General features: G+C 42.9%; 1 pseudogene; it reads right to left on the bottom strand.

Moving 5' to 3' along the window:
- LOC104394474 overlaps positions 1 to 20,173 on the bottom strand; it is a 44,147-nt pseudogene that overhangs the window by 22,155 nt on the left and 1,819 nt on the right.

The raw sequence follows: 20,173 nt of genomic DNA, 5'->3' as shown, positions 1-20,173 counted from the left end.
CCCTACTGAAAGGTTACCTGGGATTTGCAGCCCTCTCTACCAAGTTGTTCACATCTCAGCTAAGGTCTCTAACTCAAGTTTGCTGAAGAAAACTGCTGCAAACATTTAAGACTACCCTGATCTGAGACTGACCATCCCTCATCCAGTGATTTCTGGATGGGAAATAAGAAATAAATGTGAGTTTGTGGCTCAGCTACTCATTTCACCATCCTGAACACAGTGGGATGTATCAGAGGAGTAACATCTTCCATCACTGAAACTTGACTCATCCCACTTATCCAGCAAAACTCCATGATATTGTAGACAAATGCCTGGAAGCAAGAACTAGAAAATACCAAACTTTCCCCCCAACTGGATTTCAATTTGCAGCTTCTTTAGGGCAATGGGAACAGACGGGGCTCCTTGCAGCCACAGCCACAGGAAGGAGCACAACTGGAGATCTCCTGAGCCATTGGGATGTAAACTTATGCCCAGTTTATTATTCACTTCATAGTAGGTTGCACTCCACCACTCCTCAGCAGAGAGTCTGAGGACACCCACCCAATCCCCTCTTGTGATGTTCCCCTCGTACCTGTGCAGATTTCTCAGTGCAAATCACCCCATTCCAGGGCAGGACAGCCAGACACCCGGGATGGAGCAGCAGGATGTTGTCCACTCTGTCTATGAAAGTGTCTGCATACCCCATCACTGAGCCATCCAGGTCATGGAAGAGAGACATTTTGTCACCATTGTGATCATTGCTCCCTCACCACTGCCCTGGTCTGCCAAAAGCCACTTTCAGTCCAACCTAGGAGGAGAAAATAAGAAGAAAAAGTACTGGTTAGCTCTAAGTAAGGACTTGTGTTTGCAGTGTTCGAACAGCCAAAGCAGGGAGACAGCTGGACCTAGAAACTCTATTGTGTGAGCAAGAGTTTTGCTTTGTCTTGTCTCTTCTGAAAAAATTCTGACTGTCTTGGTTTTCCCCCTTATTTCTTAATCCCAGGAGATATTTTCACAAAAATCAGACTTATGGTTCTTCAAAATGCTACCACACAACCATGTATTCCTTGAAATCAAACAGCAATAAACTGTGTGCTGGCAAAAGGAAGAGGATGACTCAAAAGGTAGGGAAGTACTGGAAGATCATGAAATTTACTGAGGAATATTAAAGCTGTGATCAAAGAAACAAAAATTACTAGATATGTAGTGAATTTTCCCATATTTTTTCAATGGCTATTCTAAATGATCCTGTGAGTGCCATTTTTTTTTTCCTAATTGTTCCCCTAAAACTTCATAAAACTCATAAAAGTGACAGCAATTCTCAGAATTGGCTCTTGTGCACATTCTAATAAATCCCCTGAAGAATTATAATTTTTTTAGGAAAGAGAAATATCAGGAAGCAGCATTATCCCCATTACCCACAGCTCTGGCCTCAAGATTTTTCAGTAGCTAAGTCAAAGAATCTGTCCTGATAGGAAAATCCAGCAAAACAAGGAAACTGCAGATGCTCAGAAAAATAATTTTTAAAAAGCATAGAATATTTTAATATGTGCAGGGGAAATTATTACAGTGTGTGACAATTCAGGTCTGAAGTAATAAAAAAAAATAATTACTCCAGGTCAAGGACTCTGAATGAATCCTGCAGCAACATGTATAAAAGCAGACAGAAGAAATAGCAACTGGATCATGTCGACCCAAGGGACTGTAATTTGTTCCACTTAGCCCAACTAATTTTAATTGGACTGTGCACATGAGTAAGAATTAGGGTCAGCAGGATTAGGCTGCAAGTTTACTAAGGGCTTTAAAGGCTTTATTTTAACAATAATAAACAGAGCAGTTTAGGAGAATAGGAGGGTCATTGTGATTCTGAGTTAGATGGAAAGTCCCATTGGCTTAAAAAGAGTGACCACTGTAGCAAGAGCTACTTGCAGAATTCAAACTTTTATTCCCTTAAGATTAAATTAGTCTAGAACCATTTTTCATGGCTCATAAAACAAACTCAGAAACAAACACCTGAAGTTGTCTCATTTAAAGGAGGCTCACGGAAATTTAATGTATATTTTTGAGGGGTCTGAAAACTTTTCTTGCTGCACCACAGGATTTTTTTGCCAAAAAGGCTACTTGGGAAGATAGAAGGATACCAAAAGTATTTTGTTTTAATTTATTTTAATTTATAAAAGAGATACTAAAAAAATGTAAACACTGTGCTGCAGCTCAAAGCTCCATTATAAATACTTTGTGATTGCTCTTCTGGAGCTGGATGTGAAAACGGGCACTTCACTGGGGAAGAGAACAAAGTCAGCTCTACTTCAAAACAAACTGAGGCACAGCCAGTACAGCTTACATTTGATTAACAGTGTTTCCATTCACCAGCAGAGAGTTTTGGTGCTAACATTAATCTGATTACTAACATTCTCCTCTAAACAGTCTGGAAGTCAGAAATGGAATTGAAATGTTAATGAGCAGTGTCACTTGTTTTAAGTCTCAAGGTTACCTTACTTTTGTATGCTGGGGGATGGGGATGCACTGAGTTTACAGCTACAGTTTAGCAAGAAATATGTATTTTTTTCTAAGTGGATACATGTGAACAGAGAAAAGACTCAGCTCTTCAGGTGTGTCCCTGTGCAGCTAGGAATGAGCTAGAAAAGGGTGCTGAGACAGGTCAGGTCTGGCTGCCTCACTGCTATTCCAACACCTAATTTTTGTTAGGTGTGGACTACCTGGGAATGATATGGTGTAAAGGTTACCTGAATTACCTGTCTGAAGCCTGACAGGGAAACCTGACAGATGATGGCTATGTGAGCATGTAACCTCTCAGGAATGTGCTAATTCAGTCTGAAGGCAGCACACCTAACACAGATGCAGCCAAGTCCTGAAGACTGCAGTGGAAAACACTTCTTAGGTTAAAAATTAATAAAGTACTGTAAAACATCATAACTTGCAAGTTTTTCTAAAATTCAAGTGTTGGCACAAGCTGCCCACAAAAGCCTTATCATTGTATCACTGTTACCATTTTAAGGAAACCACTTTCAAGCAATGTGAATCTTCCTCTATTTTAGCACCCAAGGATTCTGCCTTTATTAGCATAGATTTTGCTCTGCTGAAGTGACACAAGCCCTGACCCTGCATGTTCCCTTTGGTCAGGAGTCTTTAGGGTCTGGGTTAGTTTTTGGTTGGGTTTTTTTTTTTTTGCTGCTCTCTATTTCAGGGGGTAGCAGACTTGCACTTTAACTTGGTGTCTGCTTTTCTTTTTCCTATCATGAACTGTTTGCAAACTTCTGCTTTGATGCAGAAAACCAGTGCCAAGACAACACAGGTTAAACATAGCAAAGGCAGCATTAGGAAGCACCCATCTCTTAGCTAGACAGAGCTGACATCTCATGGGTGTTGCTGGACCACAGCCAGGAGCCAGTTCTGGCCCCTCTGAGGTCTTCTAAACACCACAAACCCACCCGACACAGACCACTGAGATTTCTTTGGCTCACATCATTTCAGAGGTGCTGCAGTGCTGGCACAGCCAGGAGCAGAACAGGCTTGAATCCACCCTCAACTTCTGGCTGCAGGGTAAAAGCAACCAGAGCAATGGATGTGAACTGGGACCATCTGTGAGTTTCCTGCACCTGCTGGAAGGGGCCTTGTTCATGGGAGTCCAAAAGGTGACACACAGCTTCTTGCTCCTCACATCAGTCTATGGGAGCTGGGCATCAGAAAAGCAGCAGGATGAATGGGCTGATATTTCATTATTAAAAAGTATGTCAGGTCTTCTTAAAAAATTATGCACAAGTGTTCTGTTTGGGCATGGCCAAGGACATCATCTTTGAGCTCTCCAGGTCCTACTGACTGACAGTAACCAGCTCTACAGGAGACTACAACCACCAGTCACACCCTCAACTGGGTTAAGACAAACTACATCTTCCACTGCTGTGAAATAACTTTTTAAAAGCACCCTTTCAAAAACAAACACACACACACAGAGACTAGGAATAATGTTGTTATTGATAAATGCACAGGTATTTTAATATATGAGATTCAATTTTGCCAATGGAAAGGCAACTGGAATACTTTCTGTAGAGTGCAATGTTCAGGTCTTCTGTTCTACTTGACTGGTTTTTTTAAACTGGAATTAAACAAGACCTGACTGGCTTTCGTATTTTGTTGTCTAACCAATCTGCTGATTAGTCTGGTTAACTATATAATTATTCCTTCAGCATGACTAATAGTTTTGTCATCACTATACAACTTGCAGTAAGGTTTAATTTCTTCTTTAGAAACAGCTGTAAACTGATTGTCCTTTAGGGACTTACTTCTTAGCTACCCTTTAAATAGCAATAAAGTGAAGCCTGGAAATGGAAAATTAATTAAAACAGTCTACAACCTCTATCTTAACTTGCCAAAGATGTATTGTCCCATATAGCAATTAGCAACAAAGCAATAAACTAACTGTGGTCCTTCAAGTCCGAAATCAGGGTTAGCACATCTGGGTTCAATCCAGATAAAACAGAATCCAAGTGAAAAGTGCTGGGATACAGGTGGTTACAAACATAAATGCTCTTCAAGTTGGCAAAATACCAACTTCAGAAACAGGTATTCCCTGGAAATATACATACAACAAATAATTATTGGAATATTGTCATTAGGTTGTGGGGCTTTTTGCAATAGGCTGACAGGGTAGTGTTTTACCTTGCTTTACAGAAGTATTTAGGAAGTCATCTGACCACTTTTACCTTGAAAATCTCAGATCTTCAGGGCACTGCAGTACTAAACTGCCTTGCAGACAAAAAAAACTTCTGGAATATTTAACAGGCTCATTTGCCTCAAGTGGTGGAACTGTATTAAAGACCTGCAGTTCCAGCCGTTCCAGAGGTGATCGCCTTCTCTGCTAATATTCACAGGTATCAGCTATCTGAAAGCATTCTGTTGGACAGAGTCCTACACCTCTTACTGGAGGAAAAATTCTACTCTTTTCCAATCCACTGATCAAACTTTTTCATCACACATTTTTCTCTGAACTCCCTTCCCCTGTTCCAGATTGATGTTCTCATTCATATTGCCCATGATCATCTTATAACCACCTTCCCAAGGGAGAACATAAAGAAGGTATGGCAAAATAGCCCCTATCCTGGTTCCAGAGCTTCCTAAAGCATCTGAGGCAACTAAGATCTCTTTAGTGAAGTGCACAGGAACTGTTTTCTTTAGAGGAGCAATCAACATCATCCTTTCATGAAATACCCTCCTGTTGTTGGTCTAAAGTGTCCCCAAGAGGGGACAGACAAACTGACTGCTTGCCAGAAGGAGTGATATTGGTCCCAGAGCAATGGAAATTTTCCTCAACATAAAGCCAAACCTCAAGCCAATGTTACTACAGTTCATGGACATTCTAACAAGCATGGACCTTGTTTGAAAAAAGCTGAGGAGAGGTTATGACCCCTGGGAGCAAGCCAGGTGGAATCCATCATTTCCCAAGCCGATCATGCAGGAACACAATCCCTGCAGGAATCCAGGACAAAGACTAGAACTGCTCAGCATCCTAGGGCTCCTGCCAAGGCAGAGATACAGAGCCCCATTCTGCTGTCACTGCTCAAGGGAAGTCCCTGTGGTGCTCAACAGGAATTTCACTGCTGACCCCAGAATCTGAGCCATGGCTTTGCCTCTAAGTGCATTTGTTTATTGCTGTATAAGAACTGTATTGCAGCTTTCTGCCTCTGACACCTCTGTGCTTCCCTCAGCCTCTGAGGCCACATCCTCATCAAGTCCTCAGCTTACATAACCTCATAATGCTGCACCAGCTAAAGAGTGATGTTCTGGATTTCCTGGGTACAAGGTGAAATCTTCCTCTAACGCTGATTTTTTAACCTATGTCATAAGATACCTTCGCATTTTACCAGCTTAATAAAAACCTGCATTTGAAAACAAAACAAAACAAAGCATTGAAATTGTATCTATGGTATGCACTAATGTAACATGCACTGCTGCCTGGAAATCCTGCTCTGGGATAAATCTCTCATCGCTTTTTTCCTGCTTTCCTTTCTCTCTCTTTACTCCATCAGGATTTCCGACACATTATTCTGGGAACTTATCTGCCAGGAGTTTTTCATGAAGAATCCAATGGCACTTGAGTATCTGTCAGTGGTTGGGGTGAACTTCTTGAAAGTGCATTTTGCCATCCTGACAGACCCATCATAAATCTGGAATCCACAAATAGGGAACGTCCTGTGAGGTTTAAAAACAAACACAACCCTGTGTTAAAAGTTTGGTTAAACTCCGAGTCTTCTCCTGAAGGCACAAAAAGATATTAACAAGCAGCTAAACCACCTTTCCTTTCCCAAAACTGGGATCTGAATGCTCATTGCTCATTCCAGTTAATGAAAGGTGAAACTCAACTGAACATCCTCTACAGAATAAGGCTCAAAGGCCAAAAAAATGACAGCTTGACTAAGGCTTTCAGCTGGCATAAAGCAGTTCTAAACCTTTGTCTCCAGCAACCCAGGGGTTCATCAGCATGAGGAAGCCCCAAAGGGGCAGCATTGCCATCAGTTTTCCTATTCCAGGGTAGATGGGTCTCTCAGGAAAGCATCAGCATGACTGAAAAACTTGTATCAGACTCCCTGGAGGCAACAGTGTCTCCTTGAAAGCCACTGCAGCAGTTTCTCCTCTCCGTACAAACCACTTCACACAAGACCCCTAGGACCCAATCCACAGGATTCCATACAGAAAAGCTGTTTCTGCAGCATGGATCCATAGGCAAGTTATCAAGACATGAAAGTTGAAGGAGATGCTGCTGGAGTCATGGGTAAGGACCTGCCCTTTCCATGGTTTGTTTTGAGAAGGAGCCAAGTTTTGCTTGGCCCCAGTTGTGTTTGATGAAAGCGTGGCCTGCACCAGCCCCACAGATGGCAGCGAGGCTGGCGGGCAGTGGCACGGAGGGGTGAGGCTCTGCTTGCCCACTCCAGGAAGAGCTGTTCAGACATGAAAGCCACAAAGTGGACATCCCAGGAGCACACAGGCTCTCTCCAGCCTGGGGGCCACTGAAGCCCAGATTCTCTCCCAGCCTTGATGTTTTGTCTTACTGTTTGGCTCCAGAGATCCAGAAACACTTTGCCAGTCAGAAACGCCAGGCTTAGTGTTTCTTGACCAAACTATTCTTCAATTTCCAGAGCTGTTATCTCAGTAGTTGGGAAACCCCACCTCCCATTTTGCACTGTGGCATAATGAAAGGACAGACTTGCTCCTTTCCATGAGAACATTGCTTAATAAAGTCACAGATTATTAGAGCTTGTTTGAACTGCAAAGGAGTTTTTTTGCAATTGCAATTGAAATAAAAAAGCACCGGTAATACTGGAGGATAGCTCTGATTATTCTTGCTGTCCTACACAGACCCCATTGTCACTTATGGCTGAGATGTGTAGTGAGGGCTGAGTGATGGCATATCTGATGAGTACTGATTATTCCTTAGTTTTATATTCCTCATACAGGGAGTCATGTTTGGTGAGCAACACCAGAACCTTACATTAGGGCAGAACTTACGCCTTGCTATAGGCACGTGGGTAGGCACCACGGTTGCTAGGCAGGAAGATGTGCTGCTGCCAAAACACAAAATAACATACGGCTATTGAAAGAAAAAATAATGAAAAGTGGTTTCTCCTTTTTCAAACTGGCCGTATTTGCCCAGATATGCCAAGAGTAGGGAGGGTGGCAAGGTGTCTGGGAGCTGCTCCAGCAGCCCAGCGTTGCGCTACTGACGCACCACGCAGAAGCTATTTGGTGTATCTCAGATTCTCTAATCCATTCTCCAGTGACTAATAAATGAAGCAGAAAATTAAATCAAACATATTTAGCTGAGAATACTCAGCAAGATGTTGGCCTGAAGGTTGAGTTTATTTGGATGCTTATTATTTCTGGCCTGTGCAATAATTTAAACACCCATTATAAATTACTCATTGGTAGTCACATTAATTCCTGAGGCTTTTCTTGTAGCTTATGTGAAAAAAAAACCCAAACCAAACCACACCAACAAGGAGAAATGGCAGGAAAATAACTCACTTGTTTCTGGGCAGTGTTCTGTATTCCCCATTTGTCCCTTTTCCCCAGTAGCTCTTTTGGCTTCCGTGGCTTCCAAAATTGCTGCTTTCTCCAACAAAAACGGAGAGTGTGACTTCCAGGCTGGAGCTTTCATCTGTCAGGAAAATCCCATCACTACAAGCAAAGAAACACCAGGTAACTATGCAGCACAGCACAACTGATTAATTCACACCTTTAACGACACCATAAATGTAGCAAAATTTCTCTCTTAAATTGGCATAACAGCCTGCTTTAAAATCTCTCTAGAAACCAGTAAGTTGATGCTGAGGTGGCTTATTGCTCAGGCCTCAGTAATACAGGTAACTTTGGATAAAACTAGCACTACATTTATATATATGTGTATGTGTGTGCCTGTATATACATTTATATGTATATATGAAATTATAAATAAATATTGCTCTATACCAAATTGTTCTATAAGTTTTTAGCTACATCCTGGAAGCAAGAGCCAAGTACTACTGATTGTCATTGCCTGCGGTGAGCTTTGGATATGGCACATTTTTGCAGGTTTTTTGCAAAAGAGATCAAGACAAGAGCTGTAAGAGCATGGTTGACACCAGCAGAGGAGGAAGGAGACCTGCTGTGTCACCTCGTGTGACCATCCCAGCCACCCTGTCCCAGCAGCACACGAGCTACAGGCAATGATGCTCCACTGGGCTAGAGCAGAACAAAAGTCTTCCTAAAGGCAGAGCCAGATGTTTAGTCTACTGGTTCAGGAACTACCATCCAAAAGGAAATATTAAGCAATTATGATGTATTCCCCAGACATGCTGAGACAAAGGGAATGAAAAGCTAAATTGCCCTTGTATTACCGCTGCATGGGGAAGACTTGATGTGGTCTGGGAGGGAAACATGAGGTTTGCTCATGTTTGACAGGAATTACCAGGGGAGTGTCTCAGCTTCCATTCTTGTGCCTTTTGCACTGGGTGGAAAAATGGGAAGAAGGCCCATGTTATGAAATCACCTTTCCAGCGTGAGTCCAGTTGTATTATCTGCAAATCTGAGACAGAAGAAACACAAAGGTGTAAATGACAAGGAATTTCTGCAGTGAATTTGGCCTACAGACCCCTTTATATCTGCCACATATCCTGATATCCTGAATTGCTGAAAAGAATGTCACCATTCCTTGCTCAGACCCCATAGTCCTTATTTTTAAAAGCAATACGACCATTGATCACAGCAGGAACTCGTGGTTTCTGAGGATCAGCATCCTGACGTGGGCAAAACCTGAAGCAAGGAGATTAGTTAACACGGCACAGGAGACATAGGAACCATCCACAGGTGGAGGAGGTCGTGCCTGACAGGGCTTGTTTGCCTTTCAAATATCAGCATGATGAGCCTGAAGAGGTGATATACCTGGATCAGAGTCAGGCTATCACCTTGATTTCATCTCTCTGCTTTGTTACAAGGCAGAAGACCAGAGACATTCCCAAGGCTGAAATTCTGGCCCCAGTGAAATCAGCAGGAGATATCTCACTACACGTCAGTGGGCCCACAGCTTGATTTGATTCAGTGTGATTTAAGGCATAGAAAACATTTTTCCCAAGTTATTTGGGTCCTTTTGCAATTGTCCTTACAAGGCCCATTGATAATCACTGGATTGATATTAGAGAAGCAATTAGGTGCTTTCAAGAATCTCATTCAGCAAAGATAACAGAGTAATTGGAGCTGCTTTCCCTGCAAGTACACACCAAACCTCCATGTGCTTCTGTCTCTGCTGAAAGAGAAGCTGTCATATAAAGAAAGGATTCCCCTAGGAACTGGGCACTCCTCAGTGACTTGCAGGCTAATTCTTGCCATGTTGGCTGTTAATGATAGATTTGTGCCTTGTCTGGAAAAAATCACCATTCTGTTTTCTGCATCAACTTTCACCCCTACTTTTTCCAGCTGATGTACTGAGGAACGTGTCTGCTCAGTGACTAAGGGGGTGACCCTGGCAGGAAAGGCTCACAAAGGAACACTAAGTCACCCTTTCCTTTCAGCCATATGGGAGCACCATAGGTGGCATTGACAGGGTATGATGGAGGAGGAAAAAAGCCAAGGTTTGACCAGGAGCAGGGGCTGGTTTCTGCCACATCTTCTCATGGAGCCCCATAGGGCTGAAACAAGCATGAAAATTACCTTAATTTAACTGCTTTCACTCTACCAAAGGAAGCCCAGAATTTTCAAAGCAGCTGACAAAAAGCTTTGAGGCTACTTTATTTTCCTCATTAATCCTAGACCAATCTCAGCAGGCTCTTACATCATCTTTCAGTTGTATGATCTTCTAAGTAATTAACAAGAAACGTTGGAGCTTACAAACCCACTAATGGACAAACAGGATCTGGATCCCTCCTCACATGCTTGACTGCTTAGTCCTCCTAACCCCAAGTGCACATGTCTCATTTTTGGTCAGCAGTAACACAAACAATTCAGCTCATAGCCATGAAGTATTTGCCTCTGCACATCAGAGATAGCCTGGGTGTTTTTTTTCAACTGCTGCAACCATAATGAGGCATTAATGATCTGCTAAACACAATCCAGAAGCCAAGCAGCAGTGCAGCTATCCAAAACAAGCCATACAGCATGTGCTTACCTGGCATTATCCACAGTAAGATACTCTCTGGGATCTTCAGTGCTGGCTCTCGTTGTCTTTACTCCTTTCCCAATAAACAAGCCAGCCTGAAAATGCACATGACTCCCATTATTTTAACAGACCACCCAACAGAGACCAGAGGTCCCAGATTTTTATCAATGAACATGGGCAGCCAGCACGTGCAGGAAAAGCCAGCGGCCACAGCTTGGGCTTTCTCTTCCCTTTTAGTGTCACTTGGCCCTGCTCAGGGTGACATGAGCACAGGATGTTGCTGGCTGAAGTCAAGGCAGAGCCTGCCCTGCCATGTGTTTTGCATCAGCATCTCAGGCTGCCTGCTGACCCAAAGCAAGGCACTGAACTCCCACTCTCTCTCCCTCACAGAAAGCAATAAGGGGCTCTGCCAAGCTCTTGATAACTTTTTGGAAAAGGAGTGTTGTTAAGAAGTAAGGCTTTAAATACAGAGTGACAAGTCCCCCAACAGTCCAAAGAGAACAAGAGCCCGTGTAGCTAAGTTAAAGACTTTGGGCTAGAGCAGCAGCTGCCATGGACCAAGAAGCAAAATACACAGGGCATGGAGAAGAGCACTGATTTCCATCTAGTCTCCTGAGAATTAAGTTTAAAATGCTTTTTACATCTTACAGGTTGTGTTTTCAAGTCAACAGTGTATTTGGTGGGAAAATGTTTTTCTTGGAATTACCCTTGGTCTAATTTTTCAAAGGTGATGAGCAGGCTCTGGCACAAATAGCTTTTTCTCATCCCCCTACAGCCTGGTACTGCTGTGGCCAACTGCAGTGCTCGCTGTCCTGCCTGTCATTCCATAAATCTCACTCAAGTAGTAGGTGTACCTATGGCCTGAGCACATCCCCTCTAACACACCCAGCCAAAGCACCTGAAAGGGGAGCCCCATTCTTCTCAGCTTCCTCTTTGATCATTAGAAAGAGCATCAGCCCCGAAAGTTGATTGTCTCGTGATATAGTTAAAAGACCTCTATCAAAACATCACACTTCCTTGATCATCTTATTTCAGAGCACCACACATATCAGCCCTACACCACACTGCTTTTTTGATAGTGACATGTAAAAGTCATCCACTTACCTTGAAATTGGAGTGAACTGTTGTTGTAAAAGACCCCCAGGGGGGTATGTTCAGCCCATCCCTCTGGATAGTGCCCCTCGGACTGTTCAGTTGGAACCCCATGGAAGATATACCATATCCCAACATCCTAAAAGGCACGGGGAGGTCTGAGAAATGGAACACTACAATTAATGGTCTAGGTTATCTGGGAGACTTTGGGTTTCCCACTGTGCTGGGCAGATTTCTAACCTGAGCCTGTCAAAGATGTGACTCCCAGGGTACACACACCAGCCCATGCTCTTACACCTCTCAACTTACCCTTGGGCACAGATACTGGGCCCCTGGGTTACACACAGGTTTTTAAAATGCATGTGTCGTGGGTGAAATTCAGGTGATTTATTAGAACATGAAGCCTTGTCTATACAGGCACATTAAACACAAGCATGATTTGGATAAACATCAGAGATAAAACCAAGGAGAGAGTGTAAATATATAAATATAAAATGTTATTGGGCATTTCACTATTAACTACCAATAAAAATCAACATCTGCTAAGAGACACCACACACCATTTCCAGCCACAATGTGAGAGAAATCAGTGGAAGAACTGTGGGTAAATAACTGTCCTTAACAGAGATGAAGGTTGCAGAAATACTTATCCAAATTGTACAACAACTGGCTAAAAATTCATAGCTCTCACTCTAATGACATCAATAGGAGTTGAATATATGGGAACTGGAGGCAAAATGTAGCTCTTGCTGTTAAATGGTTTTACCTGAGCACCAGCTGCTGTGTTCTCTATTAAGCTGTTGTTTGGATTTGCAATCCAGAATGTGCTGACAGTCCTGAAAAATCAAAATCAAAATGATCCTAAGCAGTCACCAAACAGGAAGGGATACACTTTCATAGCACTGCACTGGACTTCAGCCACAACTCTCCTGTCGACTTTAAAACTCCACACAACCTCTTAATGATACTCTTTAAGGGAAAAAAAACCACCCAACCAAGAACATCTAGTGATGTCAGACATGCTCATTTATGGAGCCACATGCTGAACCTATTGTAAATTATATGAGACCGTTAACACAAAATCCATGTTCTGTGAAATGCAGCTTAAGGAAACTCAGTGTCATCTTTTTTATTTCCTTAGTTAAGCAGCTTTGGAAAATGTCTGAAAAGTGAACTTCTTGTTGGTTTTTTGGAAGTTCAAGGGCAATGGCAGGAGGTAAAAGATTCTCCATGGATTTACGAAGCTTCTACGTGGAAAACAAATGTCCTTGCAAGCCACAAATGGCTCATTAAGTAGGAGATTAAGAAGAAGTTATTTTGACATTTGCTTAAATAAGGAGTTTTTGCTTCAGAGGGAAGATCAGCAGTGACACAAACAGAAGCCAGACAACAGCTACTAAAAGATGATCATTTGTCATCTTACTTCATTGATAAAAATCTTTTGCATTAATAAAAACCATATGTAAAAACATGTAAATCTTCTCGTGATCATACAAATTAATTTGACTGTTCTAAGCAGGAAAATCAATATTTTTTAATCCATCTTAACTCTTACATAATAAAGAATCCACACTCCTTTGCATTAACAGAACCACTAAATAACTGCAAAATAAATTGGTATTAACTTTACAATTAGCCTTCACTGAGTGCCCATGTTACAGCTCATAGGTCTCCAGAACAGAATATAACTTTGCTCAACTGTATCAGGATATTGTTTATTGTTAAATGATGCTCACTGACATTCATGCCAATCTCTGCATTCTCACTAAATCTCCTGGTGTACTCCAGATATCCATGCCCTGTTGACCCAATTTACTCTAGGTGCTCCAGCCCCAATCCAGCCCTGGTGAAAAAAGGCAAAACCTCCCTTTGTAGCAAGTGAGATTTTTGCCAGCCTAAAGAAGGGCTGAAGCAACTTGCATTTATCACAGAGATTCCACGGAGCTTTCAATATCCTACTTAAAAAGAAGTGAAAGGCGGTCAAAAATCAGCAAAGTACTCTGACATATTTAGGATTCTCAGGCAAGAGTGACAGGAATAACCAGCAGCAAATAATACTTGTTTAGGATTCATGCAGGTGTTAACAGGTACCTTCACAAAGAAAACACTGTTAAGTAGCTAAATTATTTTAAGACTAGAAATGGGTGAAAAAAAGCTGCAAGTTTTCACTGGACAAAAAAGTAGCCTTCAAAAGTTTCACCCAGCTAAAAAAAGACAAGCTAGGTGCAAAACCTGACTCCAGACCCTGCAGCACTGACCTGCAGTGGGTGCTGGGCACGGGAATGTAGTTCCCATAGAGGTGGCTGCAGATGGCCTGCCTGCCATTCCACAGCAGGACCATCCCCAGCCTCCTCAGGAGGCCCAAGTTGTGAAGAACCTGTTGAGTTGCTCCGTCCCATTTTGGAGGAACAAACAGCGGCCCAGAGTGTTATAGCCAATGGTGTCTTTTACCTGGGAAAAAAAGCATGGAGGCCATAGATGGCAGTAGGAACTATAACTGGTGTGCTGTTTGTCCCTGAATTCCCAAAACACTCGTGGAGTGGTTCTGCCACCCCTCTGCACAGCAAGCAGTGCCTCCAGGGCCATCCAGCCTGGAGCTGACTCTGACTACAAGCAGTTTGCATAACTGTGGACTCATCTTCTTATACAGGAAAACTGCTACTAAAATTACTCTGAGGAAGATCACGTGCCTCTTTCAAGAAAAATGCTGGATTTAAAACCACCCTCAGTTCTGGGAGAGAATATTTGTTTCAGCACCTTGGGGTAAGTATCTGGATAAAGGTAAGTGTGCCTTGCCTGATAAACCAACAACTCTCTTTCATCCAGAAATGTTAATGACTGCAACATTTCCCAAATAAAATAAGAAATTATTGAACACAGGGCATGTGAAGTAAGTTATATTAACAAAGTTTCTGTTCTTTCTCCTCCACTCAGAAAGTGCAGGGCTGTGTCAGTCTTGTAATAATCAGCCTGGGCAGGGATGGTGTTTTATTGTTTCAGCCTATTTAAGATTAACTGACATGCACAGGGATATTGCATTAAACCCTATTTTGACCAAGAGGACTTAGCACAAGCCTCCTTTGATGTACAATCTTATGAAGACAAATTCAGAGATCCTCCTTTTAAATGTAAATACTGAATCAGACTAGTTAAAATGTCAGCTATTTGTTACTAAACCTTTCTGAAACCTAACTTTGTAGTCAAATGATGCCTGTCAGCATATCTGTTCACTCCTTCAAGCACACAAAATTCCTGTTGACGTCAGAGTTATGTCCATGTAAGACTGCAAGATTAACTAATATTAACCTACTTGATTATTTCTGTATACAGAAGGATACTTGAATTACATTCATTTCAGATTCATATCCTGTGGTTTCCCCTTAATGGGCTGGAACTGTACAGAACATCTGGAGTCACAAACAGTATAGTCCCCATAGAGATATTTCTACTGGATTTCATTGTTTTCCTGGCAGTCACCCCTCAAACTTGTCATCTGCTGCTCTTGTTTCTGCCCTAATGAGGTGTTGAAGAGGAAGGCACAACAGAACCAGGTACCCAACTCCTAACTGATACAGTTTTGGAAATCCACTGAGACCCTGCAGGCAGGTGCAACAGCTTGGAGTGAGCTACATGGAGGGTAACAGGAAACCTACGTGCAGCCACCCTGAACGTGTCCCAGCCAGCTGAGTCTTGGAAATACAGATAGGAAATGGATTTAGATAAAATGCAAACGTCCTTGCCAGCTTGCTAAGAACAGTAAGCCTGGCTACTTCTACTCTTTCAAATGATGGGCAGAAGCTGCACTAGGGAAGCCATGGAAGACTATTTTTGGAAAGAAACTGTAACAACAATCTGCCCAGTGTTTAATACAGCATTTCAATTGTAGAGCATAATTCTTCTGAATTTAGCTGAAGTCTGGCTAAACTGTCCTTCAGACACATGTATTAAAAACCAGCCTTGCCTCCAAAACCATATTCCAGCTCTAATTAATATGATTCATCACAGCTTCAGAAATGCATGGCAGCCCTGAAAACTTCCATACACAAAACTGCATTGATGGTTTTGCTAACCAGAAATAACATCATTTAAAGATCACTCGCATTTGCACTGAGATATGAGGGCCCACGGTGTTATATCAAAACCCCAGTAAGTGACCAGTTCTGGCATATCACAGATAGAAATTAAAATCTTGGGAAGGAGAGCCCACCTGGGGCACTGTGACAGTAGCATATCATTGTATGTGGCAGCATGAAACACCATCCACAGCACAGGCTACAGCCCTGCTGGTGCATCCAACACCAGACGATGAAGATGCCTCTGAACACTGAATTATATATATAGTTCAGCAACACAATATAAGTGACCTTTATGCATTGCAACGTTAGACATGAAAGCCTACAGCAGCCTGTGTGTGCCTGACGTGTGCCAGGGCAGCAGGAGGCATGTGGCAGCCTGCTTCCCAGCCAGGGGAGGGACCTGAGCTGCCAGGACCAGCCTGGCACATGGAGCAGCAGATGGGAGAAGGGCCTTGCAGACAACACCCCATGACCCAGACACAGCAAAGCACAAAGCATAGTACTCCTGCAATTACATCCTCTAAGCCCTCAAAACAGCAGAGGAGAAAAACACTTCTCTGGTTTATTCTGCCTCAAGGGCTGAAGTTTCATGATCTGCTAAAACAGGTACCATCTATGTCATTTAACTGCCTTGCTCTGATATACACCCTCTTTCCTGGAACTGCAAATTATTTCCAATTATTTTAAAGAAAGGTTGTTTGTTACATTTTAATTACTCTTTTTCTTCATGACTGTACTGAAACCACATGTTTCTTCCTCAGAATCACATCTTTCACCTTTGCTATACAATCTGTTCACTGATTCATAGACTCAAAGCCCTCAGCAGCCTGATGCTCACACTTGGATTCTGGATTTCACAACTATCACATCCCACACATCCAGATAAACCCTTGAAAACCTCACTTCTGATAAAGAGAAAGAGAGTCCATCATTCTTCACAGGACCAATCTTAACCTAAGGCTTAACTTTTCATCCCAGGCAGGTTCCTTCAATTCCAGAAGCTTAATACCAGCAATAGGAGAAAGGGAGTTAAATTATATCCACATGTTCTGGGCAAGTCTCTTGCCACCTAAGGGCTCTGTACAGAAAAGCAGGGTCTACAGTCAGGGCAAATCACCTAGATGAGACGACAGTCAATAAGTTTGAGTGATCCAGACAATACAAAGCCAGTTTAGGGTACATGAAAAGTGTTCCCAGGTGTACAAGTCCAGCATCACATTTTCATTAACACATCCTTTTGCGGGGACACTTTAGCACAAGGGTCCCACCAGAGTCCATTCATGTCTAGTCTTACACAGCTTTATGTCTAGACTTGAGAAAAAGTTATAGGGAACAGAAGAAGTTGTGGATAGTTCAGGGAGTGTCTCTGCCTGAGCACACCTCAGGTAAGTGAGGAAATGCCCACAGACACCAAAATGGTGTCAGGGTCCTGCAGAGCACACAGCAATTGGTGTGTCAGGACTGGAGTGGGAATCTGTCTTTTTCAGCAGGGACACGTCTGGCTTTTTTGTGATTTTTTTTTTTAAGTTCCTCTCCACAATGCCCTTGCAAGGATCTCGGTCAATGCCAAGTTCCTGAGGGCTTTTCTGGCACTGAAGCAACTGTTTGGATCTGTGCATCTCATATTTCATTCCCTTTGTCATGTGAGTATTTGTGGATGTATTTCACATTGCCCTGACTTGAACAACCCCTGCCTGTTTTATCTCCTTTGCAAATTAAAGGTTGTTTGTTTCAGTCAGGTTGATTTAAAGTCCATTGCTTCAACTTTAAATGGGAGTTCCTGCTATCACAAACTGTCCAGGAAAACCATTGTAAAGACTTCACTATATCTGACCTCACTTTTAATAATATTAATTAGGCAATACTAAGAACCAAACACTCATTTCACAGAGCTGCATCACAAGAGCAACAATCCTAACCTGAACACCAGTCAAATGAAGTTGACATATCAGGACATTTCTAGGGGAAAAGATGTCCTGTTTCAATATTCTGATTTCTCTTTGTATCACAGATGACTCTGACTGTTCAGCAGTGCTCAGGCATAAAATGAACTGGGTATTAATAAAATATGTCTCCTACCAGAAAGCCATGAGTTCAACGTATGGCAACACACCTAGAGAAGCGGTGGTGGATAGCCAGGTTATTGAGATATGCTGGGCATTCATATCCTCCTCTCTCATCCACATCCTCAGCCAGGTGAAAATGCACAGGGTAACTACCCAGGATTTGCTGCCCCATGTTTTTCAATTCCACTCCTGACACGTGAACTGAGCTAAAATGCTTCAGGATCTGTTAAGACAAAAGCAGATCTAAGTAAGGCATTACCATACAAACACACACAAAAAGAAAACCCCTCTCCTCCCGTTCTCATCAGGCAATTTGTTTGCAGAGTAAAACCAGGCCTGATCCCTGGAGGAGCTGCCAGCTCCCTGCTCTGACTCGCAGCAGCCCAGCACCTGCAGAGCAGTTTGCCAGCAGCTCCCTCCCTGCAGGAGCGGGGCTGCCAAGCAACAGCTGCTAAACTCCTTCTGCAGCGTTTGCGTGGCTATGGGCAAGGTGCTGCTGCCAGCTACAGAGAGGGGCAGCATTTACCACCAGGCTCTATTTCCTGGTAGCTTTATCTCTGTCAAGTGATTTTAGGAGAGACCTGCACTGCTCCCCAGTTTCCGCCAAGCGGTAGAGGAGTAATTTTACACAAAGCCCCTGCAACAGCAAAACTTTACGCTGCCACCAAGAACACACTGGACAAGAAGAGGAGGCAAAGCACAGCAGGGTGAGGCTCAGCACTTCTGTGAGCCCTGAAGGGAGCAGGTTTGCTCTGCAAGAAGCACAGTTTCTTCAGTGACATCTGTTGAACTACATCACTTCACACTGAGCCCACTGACAGTGATGCCACTAAAGAAGCCCCTCTCACCCAGGGAAGGGTACATTTTTGCATGTGCAGTGAAGGAAATGGCACAGCCTCATTGCAAGCCCAGTTCTGCAGAACAGGCCAATGAACTTTACACTTCTTCATATACAAGTATACTTTTTCCCCCAGACACAGTTTCATGCATTACATTTCTTGTTTACAAACCACAAAAGGAATGATCTGAAACCAACTACAGGTACAGGCATTAAAAATCACTCACTTTAATATGTCCACCAAAAGTCTCAAAAAGAGAAAAACTGGCATTGATTTTGTCCATAGCAGGAGTCTTCTATTTCTCCTTGAATAAGCATATTTCTAGTCAGGAGACCGACCTCTGCCCTCATATCAATGCCATCTATGACTTCTCCAGTATGAAGATAAAGTGGGCTGCCTGGGAAAATCAGAAACCTTTTTCATCCAGAGTGAGCACAGCATCTTCATTAACACATCATTCTAAGCAATGCACACCTCTCATTTAAGCAAACACCACGCCCAGGGACGTGCCTGGGTGTTAGTATTTGATCCCAGAGGAGACCAGCATTTTCCCTGACTCCTACAAGTGAGTGCTGACCCAATCAAACTTTCAAGTCCCAATGTTGGGGCCTTCAGCTTTCATATGAAAAGTACACATGTGTTTATGGGAGAAGAAATAGCCAAAGAGGCAAGTAGGTATAAAAGTGAAATATTAAAGACAAGACAATGTAAGATATTTGCCACAAATTAGCAGCTTGATAAAAAGATTTCATACCATCCATTTTCACTTGATTACTGAGGGCAAGGAAGGAGATTAAACTCTTCAGCCTGATGCACAGAACAATACACACTGGTGACGATGATCCGGTCACCAGGTAACCAACTTGTAACTTCATCCACCAAATGAAGAATTATCCCTTTGGACACTTCCACTTTAAATCCATTAAGAGGCACCCCTGAAAAATGGAGCAATCAATTATTTTTACAGTTGCACATGCCAGAATCATGCAATTAGTCAAAGAGCACACGAGTTTAATTTGTATCTATGTCCCTGTGTGAGCTAGGAGTGCTCCAGCCATTAAATACAGCAGTGTCACCTCTTTGTAGGCAGCTAGAATGTTACTTGGTGAGAGCACTGCTGCTAGTTTGGTCACCACCCAGACAAGTAAGTGACTAAGGTATTATTACCATGGCACTATTCAGATTCACAGCAGCCAGAAAAAAATCAGAGCAAGGCAACAGAAGATGAGTAATTGCCAGGGAAGACTAAACCTTTCACCCAGCCGCTGAAGGCAGCAACAGTACAACGCGTGCCATGGCAGGTGAGGAAATCCCTTCGGACAACTGCTAACCTGTTGTGCCGTTCCCGCGACGTTCCCGCTTCTCTTCTGCTGCGGAAAACTACTCCCCTGCGAGCATCCCAGGGCTGCCTGAAGGAGACCGGGAAGGAACACAGCGAGTGGCAGCCCGAAGCCCGCACCCCCCGGCGAGCTGGGG

Source organism: Chaetura pelagica, unplaced genomic scaffold (assembly GCF_000747805.2).
Source record: "Chaetura pelagica isolate M959 unplaced genomic scaffold, ChaPel_1.0 scaffold428, whole genome shotgun sequence".
In the NCBI taxonomy this organism is placed as follows: Eukaryota; Metazoa; Chordata; class Aves; order Apodiformes; family Apodidae; genus Chaetura; species Chaetura pelagica.
The sequence above is the reverse complement of the archived record's forward strand: the minus strand, read 5'-3'. Positions and strand labels throughout refer to the sequence as shown.